The sequence below is a fragment of the Nelumbo nucifera genome, chromosome 5, assembly GCF_055504915.1.
Source record: "Nelumbo nucifera cultivar China Antique chromosome 5, China Antique-T2T, whole genome shotgun sequence".
In the NCBI taxonomy this organism is placed as follows: domain Eukaryota; kingdom Viridiplantae; phylum Streptophyta; class Magnoliopsida; order Proteales; family Nelumbonaceae; genus Nelumbo; species Nelumbo nucifera.
In genome coordinates, this window is record NC_142653.1 from 66,860,680 (window position 1) to 66,879,718 (window position 19,039).

The following is a 19,039-nucleotide window of genomic DNA, read 5'->3' on the forward strand; positions in this document are numbered from 1 at the left end:
TTTGGACCATGTTATGAAAGTTGGGAAGAATCGTACCCACATCAGATTTAGACTTAAGAAGAAAAATCCATGTGACCCTAGTGCAATCATCAATAAAGGTGACGAACCATCTGGACCCAGTAATGTTGGGAATTTGAGAAGGGCCCCATATATCCGAATGAATCAAATAAAAAGGAGTTGAAGATCTTTTATTGCTGATTGGGAAAGAAACCCTTTTGTGCTTAGCAAGTTCACAAACATCACAATGAAAGGTTTCAACATCAATTCCTTTAAACAAGGAATGAAGCATTGTTTTTAAAATAGGAAATGAAAGATGACCAAAACGGAAATGATGACGCCAAATTAAATCTTTATTGGAGGTAGATAAGAATAACTCGTGTGTGACATGCATAACAGTGTGAGATAATTTGTTGGTTGCTTCAAGGTAGTAGAGTCCATCTCTTTCCTTAGCAAGTCCAATCTTCTTCCCCGAAACCTGGTCCTAAAATACACAGTAAGAAAGAAGAACACAACATTGCAGTTCACATCCTGGGTGAGTTTATGTATAGAGATAAGGCTAGTGGATAACTTAAGAACATGAAGCACATTTTTAAGTAATAGGGATGGAGTAATTTGAATATTCCCAATCCCTGCCACTGTGGTGAAAGAACCATCAGCAACATAAATTTTTCTATTACTAGGACAGGGTGTATAGGTGAGAAAATGTAGTGAAGAGGGTGTCATGTGGTCAGTAGCTCCAGAATCAAGAATCCATGGAAAAACACTAGCCGAGGCATGTAATCCTAGAGATAAAGACTCACCTGAGAGAGCAAGAGAGGTAGAACCACTTCCTGGTTTCAAGGATTTCAGGAAGCACCTTAGCCTTTCAATTTTTTCATCATTAAATGGTCCCTGACTTGAGTGTTCTTGCTGCGGGGTTGTGGAGACATTATGGGCCTGTTGAACTCCTTTTGAAACTCCTCAATTTCCCCATTCCTTGCTGGATGTGGGAGGTTTCCCATGAAGTTTCCAGCACCGATCTTTCGTGTGTCTGGGCTTCTTGCAATAGGTGCACCAGAGGTTATCGTTAGAGTCACGGGTGGTTGTGTCACAAGCCAGATTGTTCTCACCCTTTGAACCACTATAACTTCCTCCCCTTGCCACCATGGCTGAGCCTTCGGGATCTTTAGGCTCAAGCATGATTCCACGGCGGCTTTCCTCAGCTCTGACAAGGGATATGACTTCATTCAATGGAGGCACTTCTTCTTTGCCAAGAATTTGTATTCGGACCTGATCAAATTCAGCATTCAGTCCGACCAAAAAATCACACACCCTATCTCTTTCAATAAAATTCTTCAAGATCACAACATCATCTGCGCACTTTGTCTCAAGAACCCGATAATGATCAAGCTCATGCCATAAATTTTGCAGCAGATTTGCATACTCTGTAACACTTTTGCTCCCTTGTTTGGCTGCCACAGTCTTCACTTTGACCTCATAGACACGAGCAGCGTCATGGGCTTTGGAATAGGTTTGTCGGACAGCATCCCAAATAGCCTTTGCAGAGGGAAGAAACATACAAGTATCACTGATCTCGGGTGTCATTGAACTCCACAACCATGACATAATCATGGAGTCCTCTTCGTCCCAAGCATCAAAATTTGGCTCGCCCAACCTTGGTCATGTTCCAAGGAGGTGACTAATTTTTCCTTTTCCTATCAAATAGGTACGCACTAGTTGTGATCACTTCAAGTAATTCTGGCCATTCAGTCTATATGTTGCCTGAATATTCTGCAAATCACCAGTGTGAGGATGAGAATTTGTTGCTCCTTCATTGGTTTGGATGGGAGCACTTGTTGCAGTCATGTCGAACATTGTTAATGGAGGAAAAATAAGGCCAGCAGGAAAGGAGAATAAAGGAACACTTCTGGTTACAGATCAACACTGAAGGCCAGAAGAGAAAAACACAAAAAACTGGCAATGAAGGCCGAAAAAATCTCAAGATTGACAAACCTAGAGCTCTGATACCATGATTTGGAATGGTAGAATACTGATGTTTCATTCTATTGCCAATGGGCATATTTATACAGTAAGCTGCTGCAATAAATAGAAAGAAAGAAAAATAGAAAGAAAAGAAAACAGAAAGAAGAAAAAATAGAAAGAAGAGAAAATAGAAAGTACAAAAATAGAAAGAAAGAAATAGAAAGAAAAAACTTTCTAAATCAATCCTTCCACAATCCTATGAATATATACAATTCTATTTTCAGATCTGAACCAGTAACCCCACGTTTTCAAACAGTTTCCTATGGTATGTTTCAACTACTTCTTTCCCCACCCCAAGGTCAACCTTTTGATAATCTCTTCCTGTTTTAGGATTCAATTTTGTCCCCTTATCACCTTCTATTTCAACACCCTCTCCTTCCTCACTAGGCAATCCCTTTTTCCGAGGATTCACTTCCAAGTAACCTTCATTCTGATTAAATCACATTCTGTACAAATCAGCTTCCATATTCTCTCCACCTCCTCCCTTGCACCTTCATAATGAGTTGTCTCTTCCCTCTTCTTATGTTCATGATTTCCACTGACACCCTCATCCTTTCCTTTAGACACCAAATCTGCTCCTTCAAGATGGGATATTAGAGTATCTGCAACAGGCTGAACACGCATATCAGTAACAGAAACCGAATGGACACCCATACCTGATTACAGAGTAGGAGAATGAGGAAGAATCGAGGCTTGCATCTGAGGAATTACAGGTAGTGCCATGTTTTTCCCCTTAGTTGGCGTTTGCAGTGAAGTGGTTAAGGTTAAACTTTCACCTTTGTCTATTCTTACCACCGGATAAGCTTGTTCCTGTTCCCTCCATTTTGGCCTATCTTCACAGACCACCAGAAAATCCTGTGCCTTTATACTAACTCCATTTGTGTTTTGAGAGGCTGTAGTTGCTCCCTCATGGAAGAGGGGTGTGATAAGCTCAGCTTCCGAAGCGGTACTTTCAATCCTCCTCACCTCCCCGTCTCCCCTTGAGAGGTTCCTTCTAATAGCTTGGTGTGCCACTTCAATTTTGTACCACATGCTTTTTTTTTCTCCTGACTTCTGAATGTCACTCCATTTGGATGGATGTCTTTCTGGAAACTGATACTGTGAACCTTGTTTAACACATTGACCTTTCTAAGTAAGAAATTTGGTAACTGTTGAAATAATTTAGTTATTTGTGTTAGGGTCTGTTTGGCTAGTTAAAGTGTTTTTTTTTTATTTTTTGTTATTTCAGTTATTGTACTCACTTACAGCAGGGGCACAAGGGTCTTTTCCCTTCTTAGTTCTGCCGCCCTATATAATATAATAGAAGCTGGCACCGCCAGCACTGTTCCATTGCTCCAAACCTTCTCTTCTTCCTTCCTTTATTCTTCTTTCTCTCTTCTTCCCTTCTCTTCTCTACTTCCTCATATTTCAATCGGATTTATTGCCAAGATGGTATCAGAGCAAGGTTGTTGAATCTGGGCGACCAAGTTTTTCTCTTCAAGTTGCTGAATTTGGGCGGAACAGAGGACTGAATCTGGGCTGATCAAATCAGATCTGCAACTGGTACAACCCTAAAGTTTTCTTTCTTCTTTTATTTTTTTTCCTTGGTCGTGTACCAAGTGGAGAACAAATGAATCCAAACCACTGAATGTCAGCAGACTTTTGTGAGGGTTATACCCTTTTTTTTTATTTCTTGGATCGTGTGATCCTGTACCTGTGAAAAGGTGACTGTAGGTCATAGATGACCTGTTTTCTCTGCTCGTTAGTCTGATCTCATGTGTGTTAGGATCTCTCTTATTGATTAATTCTGTGGTGAAACTTACTGGAAAACCAGTAGGCTGGGACTATTTTTCGTGCAGACCTGAAAATCAATCTCGTCATAGTTCTTCTTTGGAAATAGGTGTTGTTTTTTGTGCTCAGATTAAGTCCAGAACTGAATTGTTGTGTGTGGAGCTTTTGTCGATATAAGGAGGGATCCTAAGTTGAGAGTTTAGATAAAAAAAAACTTTGTGTTTACCATGTCGTCTGAAAATTCTGCTACTTTAGAGATTTTAGGGAGCCACAATGGAGTGAGTGGGGGAATGGATATGAATTTCCCCATGGTTGTTATTCCCTTTGATGGTCCGAACTACCTTGAGTGGTCTAGGGGAATAAAACTCTACATCACTGCTAGGGCAAAAATAGGATACATAAATGGGAGAGTGAAGGAACCGAATAACGGAAGTGCTGAATATGATAGGTGGAATCAAGAGAATAGTATGGTGATGTCATGGCTCTTGGTTTCCATGCTGCCACAGGTAAGGAAGACTTTTATGTGGGCTAAAACTACTTGTGAGATATGGGAACAAGTAAAGTCTACCTATTCAGAGCAGAGACACTATGCCAAGATATACCAACTGCAAGCTGAATCCTCTACTTGCAAGCAGGGGGAGAGAAGTCTCTCAATGTACTATTCTGATTTGACATCGATATGGAAAGAACTTGATCACTACCAAAATGTGAATTGGAAGTGTGATGAAGATGCAAAGGCGTATAAGTCACTTGTATCTCAGCAACGGGTCTTTGCCTTCCTCCTAGGGCTGAATCCTTCATATGAGTCCATCAGGGTGTAGATCTTGGGTAGTAAAGACTTGCCATCAATTCAGGAAGTGTATGCCTTAGTACAGTCATAAGAGAGTAGAAGAAGTGTGATGAATTGTGTAGAGGGGGAGTCAGTTGCCCTTGCTGTCCAGGGAAATTCAGATACAAATGTCGGAGGTTCTTTTAAGAAAGGTGACTCTCAGAAGAGAACAAATGATAAGAGTAAACTTTGGTGCACTCACTGCCAGAAGACAAGACACACTAGAGAAACATGTTGGGATCTCCATGGAAAACCTAAATGGGCACAGGATTTGGGTAAGAAGTCAACACCTGATTAGGGCAAGAACCAAGTTAGCAGAATTAGAAAAAGTATAACTCAACTAATATGAATTCGCCAGAGACTAGTCCATTGGTAACTCAGGAGAGGCATCCTGGTTCTGACCCTAAGGAAGAAATTATCAACTCCTTTCGTGACCATTTGGAATTGTATGGTAGGACTCTCTGCCAGATGGATTCTGGTTCTACTACCTCTACCTCTTTCGCGTCTACATCAAGTAACGCTGCCATTGCCTTCCATGTGTCATCTCATACCACTGATTCTCCTTGGGTTATTGACTCCAGAACCTCAAACCACATGACCGGTAAGTCAAATTTATTTCAGACATATAACCTTCTCTCTGGGAAAGATAAGGTGAGACTAGCTGATGGTTCTTTCTCTACCATAGCTGGCCAAGGTACCATACCTCTCCCACTCGGCCTTACCCTTTCTAATGTGCTGATGTTCTGAAATTACCTATAAATTTGTTGTCCATTTGTAGTATAACTCACTCCTTCAACTGTTCAGTCACTTTTTTTCCATCTTCATGTGTGTTTTAGGATTTGGCATCAGGGAAGACGATTGGTAAAGGAAGCATGGTGGATGGTCTCTACGTGTTGGAGAATAAAATTGGTCTTGTGGCTACAGAGTCCATGAGTTTGTCCAGTGAGAGTCAAGCCTATTTATGGCATAGTCATCTTGGTCATCTTTCTTTTGAGTCATTAAAAGTTATGTTCCCAAAGTTGTTTGAGTCCTTGTCAGTGAGTCAGTTATAGTGTCAGACATGTCAATTGAGTAAACATTGTAGAAGTTCTTTACCTTTGAGAAATAAAAGATCTGAATTTCCATTTCATATTGTTTATTCTGATGTTTGGGGCCTTGTTACTCTACCCACTGAGGCTGGATATAAGTACTTCATTACCTTGATTGATGATTACTCTAGATACACTTGGGTTTACCCTATGCGATCTAGAGATGAAGTGCCAAAAATTGTAAAAGACTTTCAACGCATGGTGTTCACTCAGTTCCAAACTGAAATCCATATATTCCAGTCGGACAATGCGAGGGAATACTTCCATAGTGATCTCATGGAGTTTTTTGCTTCGAGTGAGTCACTTCAACGAAGCTCTTGTGCCAGGACACCCCAACAAAATGGTGTTGCTGAACGAAAGAACCGTCACCTTCTCGAAGTAGCTCGTGGCTTATTAATTCATATGAATGTGCCAAAACGTTTTTGGATTGACGCAGTTTTGTGTGCTACATACATCATCAACCATATTCCATCTCGGTTACTAGAGTATAAGTCCCCACATCAGCTTCTGTTTTCTACAGCTCCGTTGTCCACCATTCCGATGCATGTTTTTGGGTGTCGTTGCTTTGTCCATAACTTGTCCCCTACTCGAGGTAAGCTTGATCCTCGGGCTATTCCTTGTGTTTTCCTTGGTTACCCTTTATCTCAAAAGGGGTATCGTTGCTATGATCCTACCTCTCGCAAGTACTATGTCTCCATTGATGTATCCTTTTTTGAGAATCAACCTTTCTTCTTAGTTTCTCCTAAGAGGGAGAGTAGAGTTGAGGAGAAACAGGTGGCTAAAACTCAACTACCTCCTTTACCCGACCCTCCTCCATTCCAGGTCTTTCATCGTCACCATAAAAGCCAGCAGAGTTCAAGAGTCATGGAACCTGACACTATGCAACCAACATCATCGGATTCGCCAGAGGAAGATCTGTCTCATCAGCCAGGTACACTTGCTCCTATTGATATGATTGTTTATCTCAATGTTGATTCCCTTGTCATCAATGATCTTGATGTTCCTATTGCTAAGAGAAAGGGTGTTGGATCTTGAACCACTAATCATCATATCTCTAATTTTGTGTCCTATGATCACATTTCACCTTCATCTTGTGCATTCCTCTCTTCTGTGGATAGTGTCCCCGTTCTTAAGAATATGGCAGAAGCTTTATCTAAACCTGAATGGATAGTTGCAATGCAGGAAGAAATTGATGCATTACACAAAAATGGCACTTGGGAGTTGGTGGATCTTCCTGAAGGGAAGGAACCAATGGGTGTTCATAGTAAAACACAAGGCTGATGGAACTATTGAAAGGTACAAGGCTAGACTGGTAGCAAGAGGTTTTACACAGGTATATGGAGTGGACTATGCAAAGACTTTTGCTCCAGTAGCCAAGATGAATTCTATCAGGATTCTTCTTTCATTGGTAGAAAATCTTGACTAGGAACTTCACCAATTAGACATCAAAAATGCTTTATTGAATGGTGACTTGGAAGAGGAAGTGTACATGACCCAACCTCCAGGTTTTTGTGCCAAAGGCAGTGAGCAAAAGGTGTGCAGGTTAAAAAAATCTTTATATGGGTTGAAACAATCACTTCGAGCTTGGTTTAGTAAGTTCCACTTAGCAGTTCAACAGATGGGGTTCAAACAATACCAGTCAGATCACACTCTATTTGTGAAAAGAGGTGAAGGGAAAATTGCAGCTCCAATTGTGTATGTGGAGACATAGTGATCACAGGAGATTGGGAGGGTGAAATACAGAGACTAAAAAAATTCTTAGCCACTCAATTTGAGGTGAAAGATCTAGGCCCTTTACGTTATTTCCGTGGAATTGAAGTTGCCCGCTCTCACAAGGGCATCTTTATTTCCCAATGGAAATATGTACTAGATCTACTAGAAGATACAGGCAAGTTGGGGGTAAAACCAATTGACTCACCAATTGAATCTAATCATCAGTGGGGAGACAGTCAGGAAGAGTTTTTGAAAGATGTGAAGAAGTTTCAAAGACTCGTAGGGAGACTCTTGTATTTGTCTATGACCAGGCCTGATATTGCTTATGCAGTGGGTGTCCTTAGTCAGTTCATGCACAATCCTAGGACAACTCACTTGAAGCTGCAGAGAGGATCCTTAGATACCTCAAGAAGTTTCCTGGAGCTGGTTTGTTGTTCCAGAAACATGGTCACTTAAAGGTGGAAGTATATACTGATGCTGATTGGGCAGGAGCAGTTGATGACCGAAAGTCTATCAGTGGGTATTGTGCCTTTGTTGGAGGAAACCTGGTCACATGGAGAAGTAAAAAACAAAGTGTGGTGGCTAGATCTAGTGCTGAAGCAGAATATAGAGCTATGTCTCATGGGGTTGATGAAATCATGTGGATAAGAAATCTGTTAGGTGAACTGGGTTTTGTAGTGAGCAATCCTATGTCACTCTACTATGACAACAAAGCTGCCATCAACATTGTTGCTAATCCAGTCCTGCATGATAGGACGAAACACAATGAAGTGGACAAGCATTTTATTAGAGAGAAACTTGTAAATGGAGAAGTGTGTACTCCATATGTTAGCTCAGAAGAACAACTTGCAGATATCTTCACCAAAGGTCTTCATCGTGTGCGACACAATGATTTGTGTGGCAAGTTGGACAAGATTGGCATCTATGCTCCAACTTGAGGGGGAGTGTTGAAATAATTTAGTTATTTGTGTTAGTGTATGTTTGGCTAGTTAAAGCGTTTTTTTATTTTCTGTTATTTCTGTTATTGTACTCACTTACAGCAGGGGCACAAGGGTCTTTTCCCTTCTTAGCCAATACCATATATTTGAGTGTAGCCTTTAGAAACCAGCCTGGCCTTAAACCTCTCAATAGGGCCATCAAAATAATATTTAATGGCAAATATCCATTTACAACCCATTGGTTCCTTTCCTTCTAGCAAGTCAACAATATCCTAGGTATGGTTCTTATGCAAAGTATCCAATTCAGCCATCATAGCATCCCACCATTCACGTTTAGATAAGGCTTCTGGTACAGACCTAGGTATCACATGGGAAGAAATAGAAGCAAGAAAAGAGTAGCAGGTAGGAGATAGAAAGTTATAAGACAGGTGTTTGGAGATACAATGGGTTGTACACTTCCTGTTGCCCTTGCAAAGAACAATAAGAAGATCAAGGTTTGGGAAAGAAGTAGATGGGTTAGAGGAAAGTTGACCTGTTACCACAGTAATGATGGGAGGAGCAAGAGGCTCTTCTGTAGGAGTGGAAACAATCTGCCCATGTCTGAATTTGTGCCTTTGATACCACCTTTGGAGAACAGGATGATGAGGAATTATAGGAGGATGAGGTGGAGAAGGAGTAGGAATACTGGAGGTATGTTCAGTGGGAGAAGTGGACACCTCATCAGATGACTCAAAAGGAACAGAAAGAGGAACTGTTGGAAAGATAGCAAAGGGTTCCTCAGATTTCTCCCCCTCAGGAGGAATACTAAAGAAAGGAGTAGACTCAGTCACTGTTTTCAAAACCGGACTGGACCAAATGCTCGGACCGGAAAAACCGGGAACCAGTCACCTGACCGGTTTTGTTTTCCTCCAAAACTGCTTTTTCCCCCAAAACCGTTGATTTTGGTCAGCAAACCGCTGAACCGATCAGTTAACCGTTTGAACGATTTTGACTGTTTTCCAATTTTTTAATTTTTTTATTATTTTGTCAGAACGGGCCGGTCGTTCGGGTCGAACGGGTAACCGGACCCCTGACCGGTTTGGTCACCGGTTCATTTTTAAAAATCATGAACTTAGCAAATGAGACATCCTGAGATACAAAGCGGGTGCTACTAACTAGATCAAAACAGCAATATCCCTTCTGCGTGGGGGCATATCCCAGAAAAACACATTTACGAGCCTTAGGTTCAAATTTGTAACTTTGATGGTTGTGAACATGCACATAGAAGGTGCACCCAAAAACATAGAGAGGAAGAGAGAAGAGATCATCATTCGAAAAGAGAAGGCTAAAGGGGGTTTTGAAGCCAAGAACCCGGAAAGGCATACGGTTAATAAAAAATGTAGCAGTAAAGACAACATCTCTCCAAAATTTTATAGGAACATGGGATGCAAAAAGGAGGGATTTGGCAACTTCAACCACATGCCGGTTCTTCCTTTCTGCCACTCCATTCTGTTGTGGAGTGTAGGAACAAGAACTTTGATGAATACCCCCAAAAGTTTCGAGATAGGCTGAGAGGGTTTTCTTAAAATACTCCTTAGCATTATCAGAACGGAATATTTTGATCCGGGTGTTAAATTGGGTAAGAATGAGTTCATGAAATTTTTGTACAATAGTTGGTACTTTATCATAGGATTTTATGAGACAAATCCAAGTGTAATGAGAGTAATCATCAGTAAAAAGGATAAAGTACCTATAACCCCCCATAGTAGGCAAATGATATGGCCCCCACACATCAGAGTGAACAATATGAAAAGGAGAAATAGATCTTTTATTGCTTACTGAATAAGATTGTCTATAATGCTTTGCCAGTTCACATGACTCACAATGAAGACTTGATAAAGGCACTCCCTTAAACATATCTAGAAACAAATGACTCAAAGCAGAAAAAGACAAATGACCAAACCGAAAGTGACATAACATGACTTTGTCAACAGACTCTGACAAGTTTGACTCCAAGGCAACTCCATGAGGTGGTCTAAGAGCTCTATCAGGCGTGTCTAGCAAGTATATTCCATTCGTCTCATGGCCACTCCCAATCATCCACTGAGATTGCAGGTCTTGAAAAACACAATGAGTGGGAAAGAAGGTTATGCTACAGTTCATGGATTTAGTTAAGCTGCTAATAGATAAATGATTAGTATTAAGTTTAAGGACATGAAGGACAGAGGATAAATAAAGGGTATCAGGGGTTTTTATGTCCCCTTAGCCAGAAATGGGAGCAAGGGATATTTTCTCTTTACTAGAGAGAAGGTGGTATGAACAAAAAGGATTAGATAAACTGGTCATATGGTCTGATGCACTAGAATCAATGATCCAAGGGATTTTATGATTACCTGAAACTGAAGCATGGTTTGCAGAAGCACGAATACCTAAGTGAGCAAATGCTAATGATGATGATGTGTTGCCTGAAGAGTGAGATGTAGAAACAGTAGCCTCCAAATGATTTAACAACCTTCCATACTTTTCAAAATTTGCCTTCATTGCTGCCAACTATTCAATGGTTGACTTCTCTTCACTCTCCTTATTTCCTCCTTCTGGTATTGTGGCAACATTAGTTGTCTTAGGCTTTCCTGTTTGACTACCATTCTTAAAATTGTTGTTATTCTTAAACCGGTCAGGTAAAAAACCAGGATGAAACTTCTAGCAAGTGTCATTTGTATGCCTCGGTTTCTTGCAATATTCATATACCTACTCATTCTTCTCAGTTGGACCCTTCAGCTTTATTCCAGCATGTTTAAAGTGTTCTATAGGTGGATTCTGTAATTGAACCTGCCGCCTGCTCTCCTCACTGCTTACCATAGCATATGCCTAGGCGAGAGTAACTTCATCTTTAGCTAGAATATTTTGCCTAATGATGTCAAACTCAGGGTTGAGTCCAATAAGAAATTCAAAAACCCTGTTTCGTTCCACCAACTTTCTAAATATTTCTACATCATTCTTACTCTCCCATACAACTGTCTCCATAACATCAATTTCCTACCATAAGGATTTCAGTATAGAATAGTAGATTGCCACACTCTTTTCCCTCTATCTTAGGTTCTTCACATCACTTTTCAGCTTGTAGACTCTAGACACATTCAACTTCTGTGAATAGGTTTCAGTAACACTGTCCCATATCTCCTTGGCCGAGGACATCCAGAGATAGTGTTGACTTATATGAGGCTGCATAGAGTTAACCAACCATCCTATGAGTATATAATTCTCCTACATCCATTTCTCAAATTTAGGGTCTGTCTCTTCGGGTTTCACTTTATTGCCTGTGAGGTACCCTAATTTTCCTATACTACATACATAAATCCTTATAGACTATGCCCAAGCAAGATAATTTGTTCCATCTAGCTTAATTATGGTCACACAAGTCAAAACGGAATCTACCAAGCCAAGCCCGGAAATCGGCACTTGCTTGAACTCACTTCAAGATTGCTCCATTAATCAAACAAAAATAAAAAAATCAGAGATTTGGTCTTTATAAACTTACTTGAAGTCAAACCAGTACCCAGATGCTTGAAAACTAGGGTTTCACTATGTCCGGCTGTTGGGGAGAAAGAGAGAAGATGCAGCCGCTCCTACCAGAGCTTCCCAACCTCTTCCAAAACTGAACCACCCTCTTTTAGAAGTCAAAAGGCACCTCCCAAGCACAGAGCACCACACACAAAGCTTCACTTTTACCTATAACTTCGAAAATCTCTAATCGGCTAGGGTTTTGGGCAAAAATAGTACAACATCACTTCTTGGCAATTTCCGGCCAGATTTAAACTCTCCAAACCCTCTACCAACTAGGCAAAAGATCCTTTGAACTATAAAGAACCTATCTCTCCATACACTCTCTTAATCGAAGGGTGAATGGGAAAGAGAAAGAAGAAAAGAATGAAGAAAGAAACCTGCTCTGATACCAAGATGTAATTTAGTCCTCTAAAACTGATGTAAACTTGGGAAAATTAGAGAGAAAAGAAGAGAACAGTAGCACAAAAGAAAGAAGATGGAGAAAAGAAGAGTTTGAATGTCTCTTCCCTCCCTTCTCTAATCCTTTTACTAAACTTCAATCTTAGCATAATTACAAGTATACCCTTAAGTGGGCAGCCAGCTAGGCAATAACATAAAGAGAACTAGCAAAAAAGAAATAATAGGCCCATTAAGACAGGCCCATTAGCTAATAGATAAATAAAAACATACTACAAGAAAAGATACTAGGGCCTATTCGGCCTAATCTCTTTACACACTCTAACCAACGAGAGGGCATGCGGTTGATGAGATAGGTAGCACAAAAGACAGCCTCAAGCCAAAAACGTTTTGGGACATTCATATGAAATAGTAACCCCCCGGCCACTTCACAAAGGTGTCGGTTCTTTCTTTCAGCAACACCATTTTGTTGTGGTGTTCGGGCACAAGAGCTACGATGAAGTGAGCCACGCGAAGCAAAAAACTCCATAAGATCACTATGAAAATATTCTTTGGCATTATCTGATTGAAAATTTTGTATTTCAGTTTGAAATTGGGTGAAGATCATCCGCTGAAAATCTTGGATAATTTTTGGTACTTCATCCTTGATTTGCATTGTATATACCCATGTATATCTGGAGTAATCATCGATAATGGTAAGAAAATACTTGTAGCCACTCTCAGATGGTAAAGTAACAGGGCCCCAAACATCAAAATGAACAATGTGGAAAGGAAATTTAGATTTATTATTCTTTGAAGAGAAATGAGTTCTACACTACTTACTCAATTGACAAGTTTGACAAGTAAATTCTGACACTGATACTGACTTAAACAACTTTGGAAACACAATTTTTAAAGACTTAAAAGATAAATGGCCAAGACAACTATGCCATAAATAGACCTGAGTCTTACAAGACTGACTCTTAGACTCTGTGACTTGAAGACCAGCCTTATTCTCCAGCATGTAAAGCCCATCCACCATACATCCTCTACCAATCATCTTCTCTGAGGCCAGATCCTGGATCACACATTAAGAAGGGAAAAAGGTTACTAAGCAGTTTAAGGAATTAGTAATACTACTAACAGAGAACAAATTAATGGGAAATTTTAGGAGATGTAAAACATTAGACAGGGTAAGGCCAAAGGGAAGAGAAATGGTTCCTTGACCAGCTATGGTAGAGTATGATCCATCAGCTAGTCATACCTTGTCTCTTCCAGAAAGGAGGTGATAGGTTTGAAAATAAGAGGGCTTAGCAGTCATGTGTTTAGATGCTCCAGAATCAATGATCCAAGGAGTGTCAAGGGTATGAGATACTACATGGAAAGTTGTGGCAGAGTTACCTGATGTAGACGCAAATGAAGTTGAGGAAGGAGCATCCATCTAACGAATTGCTCTACCATAGAGCTCTAAATGGTCATGGAAGGAATTAATAATATCCTCCCTTGGGTCAGATCTAGAGGCATGCGTTTGAGCCATAGTAGTAAGGGGGGCTGATTCTCCTAAGTAGCCATATTTTCCATAGTGTGCTTTCTTGCACCTTGCTGTCCTAACTTTTTATTCAAATCTGAACCTTGCTTCTTAGTCAGATCTTGAGCCCATTTCGGCTTCCCATGAAGATCTCAGCATGTGTCTCAGGTGTGTCGGGGTTTCTGGCAATGAGTACACCACAGTTTGTCCTTGTCATCCATCTTTTTCTGAAAACCCCCCTTCTTAAAGGTATTTCCCCCACCTGTAGTAACACTCCATTTCGCTGCCCACATGACTGCATCCCCTCCAGAATTGTTTGTCAAATTTCTTCTACTTTCTTTTGATTGTACTAGAGCATAAACTTCCTGGACAGATGGAAGATCCTTGCTACCTAGGATTTGAACTCTGATAGATTCATATGCAGGGTTCAAGCCATGTAGAAAAGCAAACACTCTTTGCTGGGAAACAAGTTTTTTGTACAATTTTGCATCTTCATCACACTTCCAGTCCACACTCTGATAATGGTCTAACTCCTTCCATACAGAGGTCAAGTCTGAATAGTACATAGATAGACACCTCTCCCCCTGTTTACAAGTGGACGATTTTGCCTGTAACTGGTAGATTTTTGCATAGTGATGCAATTCAGAATAGGTTGATTTTGCTTGTTCCCAAATCTCATTTGCCGTTTCAGCCCACATAAAGTTCCTTCTTATTTGAGGTTTGCATAGACACTAAAAGCCAGGATATGACCATGCTGTTTTCCTGGTTCCATCTATCATATTCAGCACTCCCAGAATTGGGTTCTTTGGTTCTCCCATTTATATAACCTATCTTTCCCCTTGCAGTGATGTACAGTTTGATCCCTCTTGACCACTAAATAATTTAATCCATCGAGAGGAATAACAACCATGGGAAAGGATAGGTCTACACCCCCACTCATTCCATTGTGCATTGAGGAAACACTGGATGTAGTAGAATCTTCACCACTCATGATTACAGATTCAAAAACTCTTAAAGTGGGTACAAAACCTTAAAAAAAAGGTCTAACACCAAGGGAGAAAGGAAACCCCTTTTTTCTTTGGAAACATAACCCTTTTCTATAAAACACAGGTGCTGTTACAGCACTAACAGGTCATCCCTTGACCTACAGAATCAAACACAAGTGTTGTCATAGTGCATACAGGTCATCTCTTGTCCTACGCATCAACAGAAATGTTGTTACAGCAAGTACAGGTCACTCTCTGACCTTCAGTGCACCATAAAAGCTGCTATTGCAGCTCACAAAAGGTCTTCACGACCTACAATTTATACAGGGGTCAGTCGACCCCACAAAAAAGGAAAGAAAGAGGTGCTGATCACCTCACATCCAACCAGCAGACCTAGTACAGGTTCTGCCCTGGCACACGACCAAAAAAAAGAGGAGGAGAGAAGTTACTTCAGTTTGTGAGAAACCTTGATCTTCAATCAGCCGAACAGTAGATGAGGGCGGCAGATCTGGAAATCTGGTGCAAAGGAAACTGTTCACTCGACCTCTCCTTTTAGATCAAATAGTCCCGCTCCGATACCATGTTATGCAGGAGAGAAGAGAGGAAGAGAGAAGAGAGATCTGAGAGCCAAAAAGTACTGCTGGCGGCGCCAGCTTTTTGGTATATATACTAGGGTGACAGGATATAAAAAATAAAAGGAGAAAATTACAATAGTACCCCTGTGGTACTATACTTAGAGAATTAACAACCTTTTAACAAAAATATTCAACAAATGAATATGCACAGGCCTGCAAAACATAATAAATACAAAGAGAAGAACATCCACAAACCTGCAAACAAGAGAAGCACAACGGAGAAGTGGAAGCCAATAAAAGGGAAAAATCAAAATATGCTCATTGTGAAGCAACAAGATAAATATAAATGTATACATATTACATGCATATGCATATGATGTATATGTACATGCACATAATACCATATACATGTCTATTGATCCATGTATATCCTACAAAAGTAGTAGCTTACCATTTGTATCAACATGATTAGTTAATAAAAACATGTGAGCATTTGCACATTAATGTGTCACACTTTTTAAACAAAATACCATTAGCAAGCCCTGGATTCAAATTTGTTAGCTCAAATTATAAATATAAAAAGAAAGAGGTAGAGGTGGTTTGAATTTTATGTTACCCAGATGCATCAAGGACATTGCTAGACACAGTGTTGGATATGGTATGCAACATGGTACAGAACCATTGTACAGGTACCAGGGTATCATACATCATGATGACACACCTATAAGGAAAAAAAGGAAAATAGAAGAAGAATATCATCATTAATGGAATGATCTGACCTCAATATTCTGATGAACTAAATTGGAGAGGAATTGAAGGAATGGACAATGGGCATCCTTTCGTTATGGTGGTTGAGATTGGAGTGGGATGGCTTAACTATTAGTTTTTTTATTTTTATTTTTATTTCTGTTAGACCATTAATGATGAAATGCAACATTTCAGAAAGATGAGGTTGATTGAGAGCCTGGAAATTTTGATGGGCTCAGGTTTTAAACTAGGGTATGTTCTCCTAGGTGGAATTCATGAATCGGTGGGTTCTTTCATCTGCATATGTTACACAAGCACTTAATAATTTTAGCTTCATCTATGGGCATTTTGGAGTTTTTATCTTTTATCCTTATGCATATAATGATATAACACTTATCCTTGCTAGCAGCTTTCATCTTAACTTGGTATTCCTTTGGTATTTTCATTTTTCTTACAATGTTTTATTTTCTTTTAATAATTCACAGGCAGCTGAAGAAGCTGTGAATGTTTTCTACCATTATACATACGAAGGCAATGTGGACATTGACTCTATCACAGACCCTAGAATGAAGGCCTCCATACTTGCACAGATTAATCACTTTGGGCAGACACCAAAGCAGTTATTCCTGAAACCCCGTGTCAAGCGGTGGTGTGACAAGAAGCTTCTCCTCATCCACTTCGAAACTGTAACTATCTTGTTCCATATGAAATCTGCAAGAGTTCATCTTCAATAACTCAGATCATCATGTTTCATCATGATATGATCCTTGTAGCTGGGGGAAATAAGTTGCTTAAACCCCGGACTTTCACCAAATATGTTGCATGGGCTTTCCCTGATTGTAGCTTGAGATTTATTAGTTATGATCAAGACAAACTCCACTCTACACATGAAAGTCTTCATGGGGGCAACCAGATTCAGTGTATTGGAGTTAGCCATTATGGCATAATTTTGGTACTGGTGCTGATGATGATGGGTTGGTTTGTGTCTGGAGAATCAGTATGGGTGGGCCCCGTAGTCCGCAACACTTGCATTTGGAGCGGACTCTTTGTGCTCACACAGCAAAGATCACATGTCTCTATGTCAGCCAACCTTACATGTTAATAGTGAGTGGTTCAGATGATTGCACCATTATTTTATGGGACCTTAGCTCCTTGGTTTTCATAAAGCAGCTACCTGAGTTTCCTGCACCGATTTCAGCTATTTATGTGAATGATCTTACAGGAGAGATTATGACAGCAGCAGTTGCCGGAGTTTTGTTTTCAGTCTGGAGCATTAATGGTGACGGCCTTGCGGTGGTCAACACCTCCCAACTTCCGTCTAATTTCATTCTCTCAGTGACAAACGCAGCATTCTCTGATTGAATGGATACAAATTGGTATGTTACTGGCCATCAAAGTGGTGCCATCAAGGTATGGCACATGGTGCATTCCTCTGATGAGGCTAGCAGCCTGAACAAGATGGCCACTAATTTTTTTTTTTATCAGTAAAAAGAAATTACAGGGGTTACAGTTTATGAGTAGCCTCGGATACCCCACTACAATGTGATGTATCCACTATTAAATTGGTTTTGCACTCTTACAGTTGAGCCCAGAAATAGTGATCCCTGTTCACCCCTTGTTTGGCTAGCTGGTCTGCAAATCCATTTGCTGCTCTATGGGTCCATTGAATTGAAAGCTGCACGCCCTTGGATTTTTAATCACTACAATGTGATTAAAAAGATGGCCACTAATTGGATGGGAGGAGTGGAGCTGAGTGATATAAGGTGCCAGAGTACAGGTTGGTCCTTTACAAGGTACTCAAATCCCACAAGTATCCAGTTACTGCTCTTCGTCTTACAAGTGATCTCAAGCAGTTGTTGAGTGGGGATTCTGGTGGGCATCTATTGTCTTGGACTCTTCAAGATGAGAACTCAGAGCTTCATTTAATCAGGGGTCATATTGATATTGATGAAACACAGTTGATTATTCTGGCTTGTCTTATTCAGGCAATATTTGATACTCTACCCATAAACCCTGACATGAAAATTAGTCATTGTCGAGTAAGGAATTGTATACATCCAAGGTTCCAAGGAAAGAGCAAGAAACCAGGGCCGGCCTCAAGAACTGAGGGAGAAGGTTGAGAAGAATGAAAAAGCTTCAATAAGGTGCAAACATTTGAAGAAAATAGACAAGTTTACAGGTGCAGATGGTGAAAGCAATGATTCATTTGGATTTTGAACGAGATAAAATGGGGGGCACTTTGGTCCATGTGTTAATTGGCGACAATCGTGATTTTTATCTGCTCACAAATTGGTCTATAGGTATTGATGATTTGATGTAAATATGTGGAGACTAACATGTCTAGTAAAGTTGTATAGTGGAAGAGTGCTTCTCGAGAGGGCTGATCTGGCACAATTATCAGGCGGGTACATGTAAGATGATGGCAGGTCGAGTGGTTTCATCTAAATTCGTTTTTTATGGTGTGATTGGGTACCTGTTACACATTTTATTTGCTGTGTAATGAGTAATGGCTTCATCTCTCTCACACAGACTCTGCAAAAATGGAACTTGGTCCAGGCCACTGTCCTGCCTTTCTAGTCGTGCTTCATCTGTCGGACTTAAAAAACTGGTCCGCCAAAACAATGGGATGAGCTTTCCTTTTCAAGGAAAAACTAGCGAGGGGGGGCCCTGCGATGTAAAGGGAAAGGCAAGATTAATATGAATTTTCTTTTAAATAAGATCATTTTCTAATCTCTCTCTCTCTTGACTGTTCTTTAAATTTTATTTTCGAAACATGCACTTGACTTATCTTCATAACAGAACAAAAAATAAAAAAAAAAAGTATATTCTTAGTTGTAAAATTTGAAGCTTTTTAGCGGCAGTTTTAGATTTATACCGGCAGCCGTAAAAACTGCCACTAGAACGTCTAGCAGTAGTTTTCCGACT

General features: G+C 40.2%; 1 protein-coding gene across 1 annotated transcript in view; it reads left to right on the forward strand.

The window, feature by feature from the left end:
- LOC104586482 (large ribosomal subunit protein mL102 (rPPR5)-like) overlaps positions 1-18,803 on the forward strand; it is a 68,405-nt gene extending 49,602 nt beyond the window's left edge. Inside the window, exon 4 of the transcript XR_016076590.1 lies at positions 16,600-18,803. The gene's annotated coding sequence lies outside the window, so the exon portion shown is untranslated. The remainder of the gene's footprint in view (positions 1-16,599) is intronic.
- Positions 18,804-19,039: the final 236 nt, after the last annotated feature.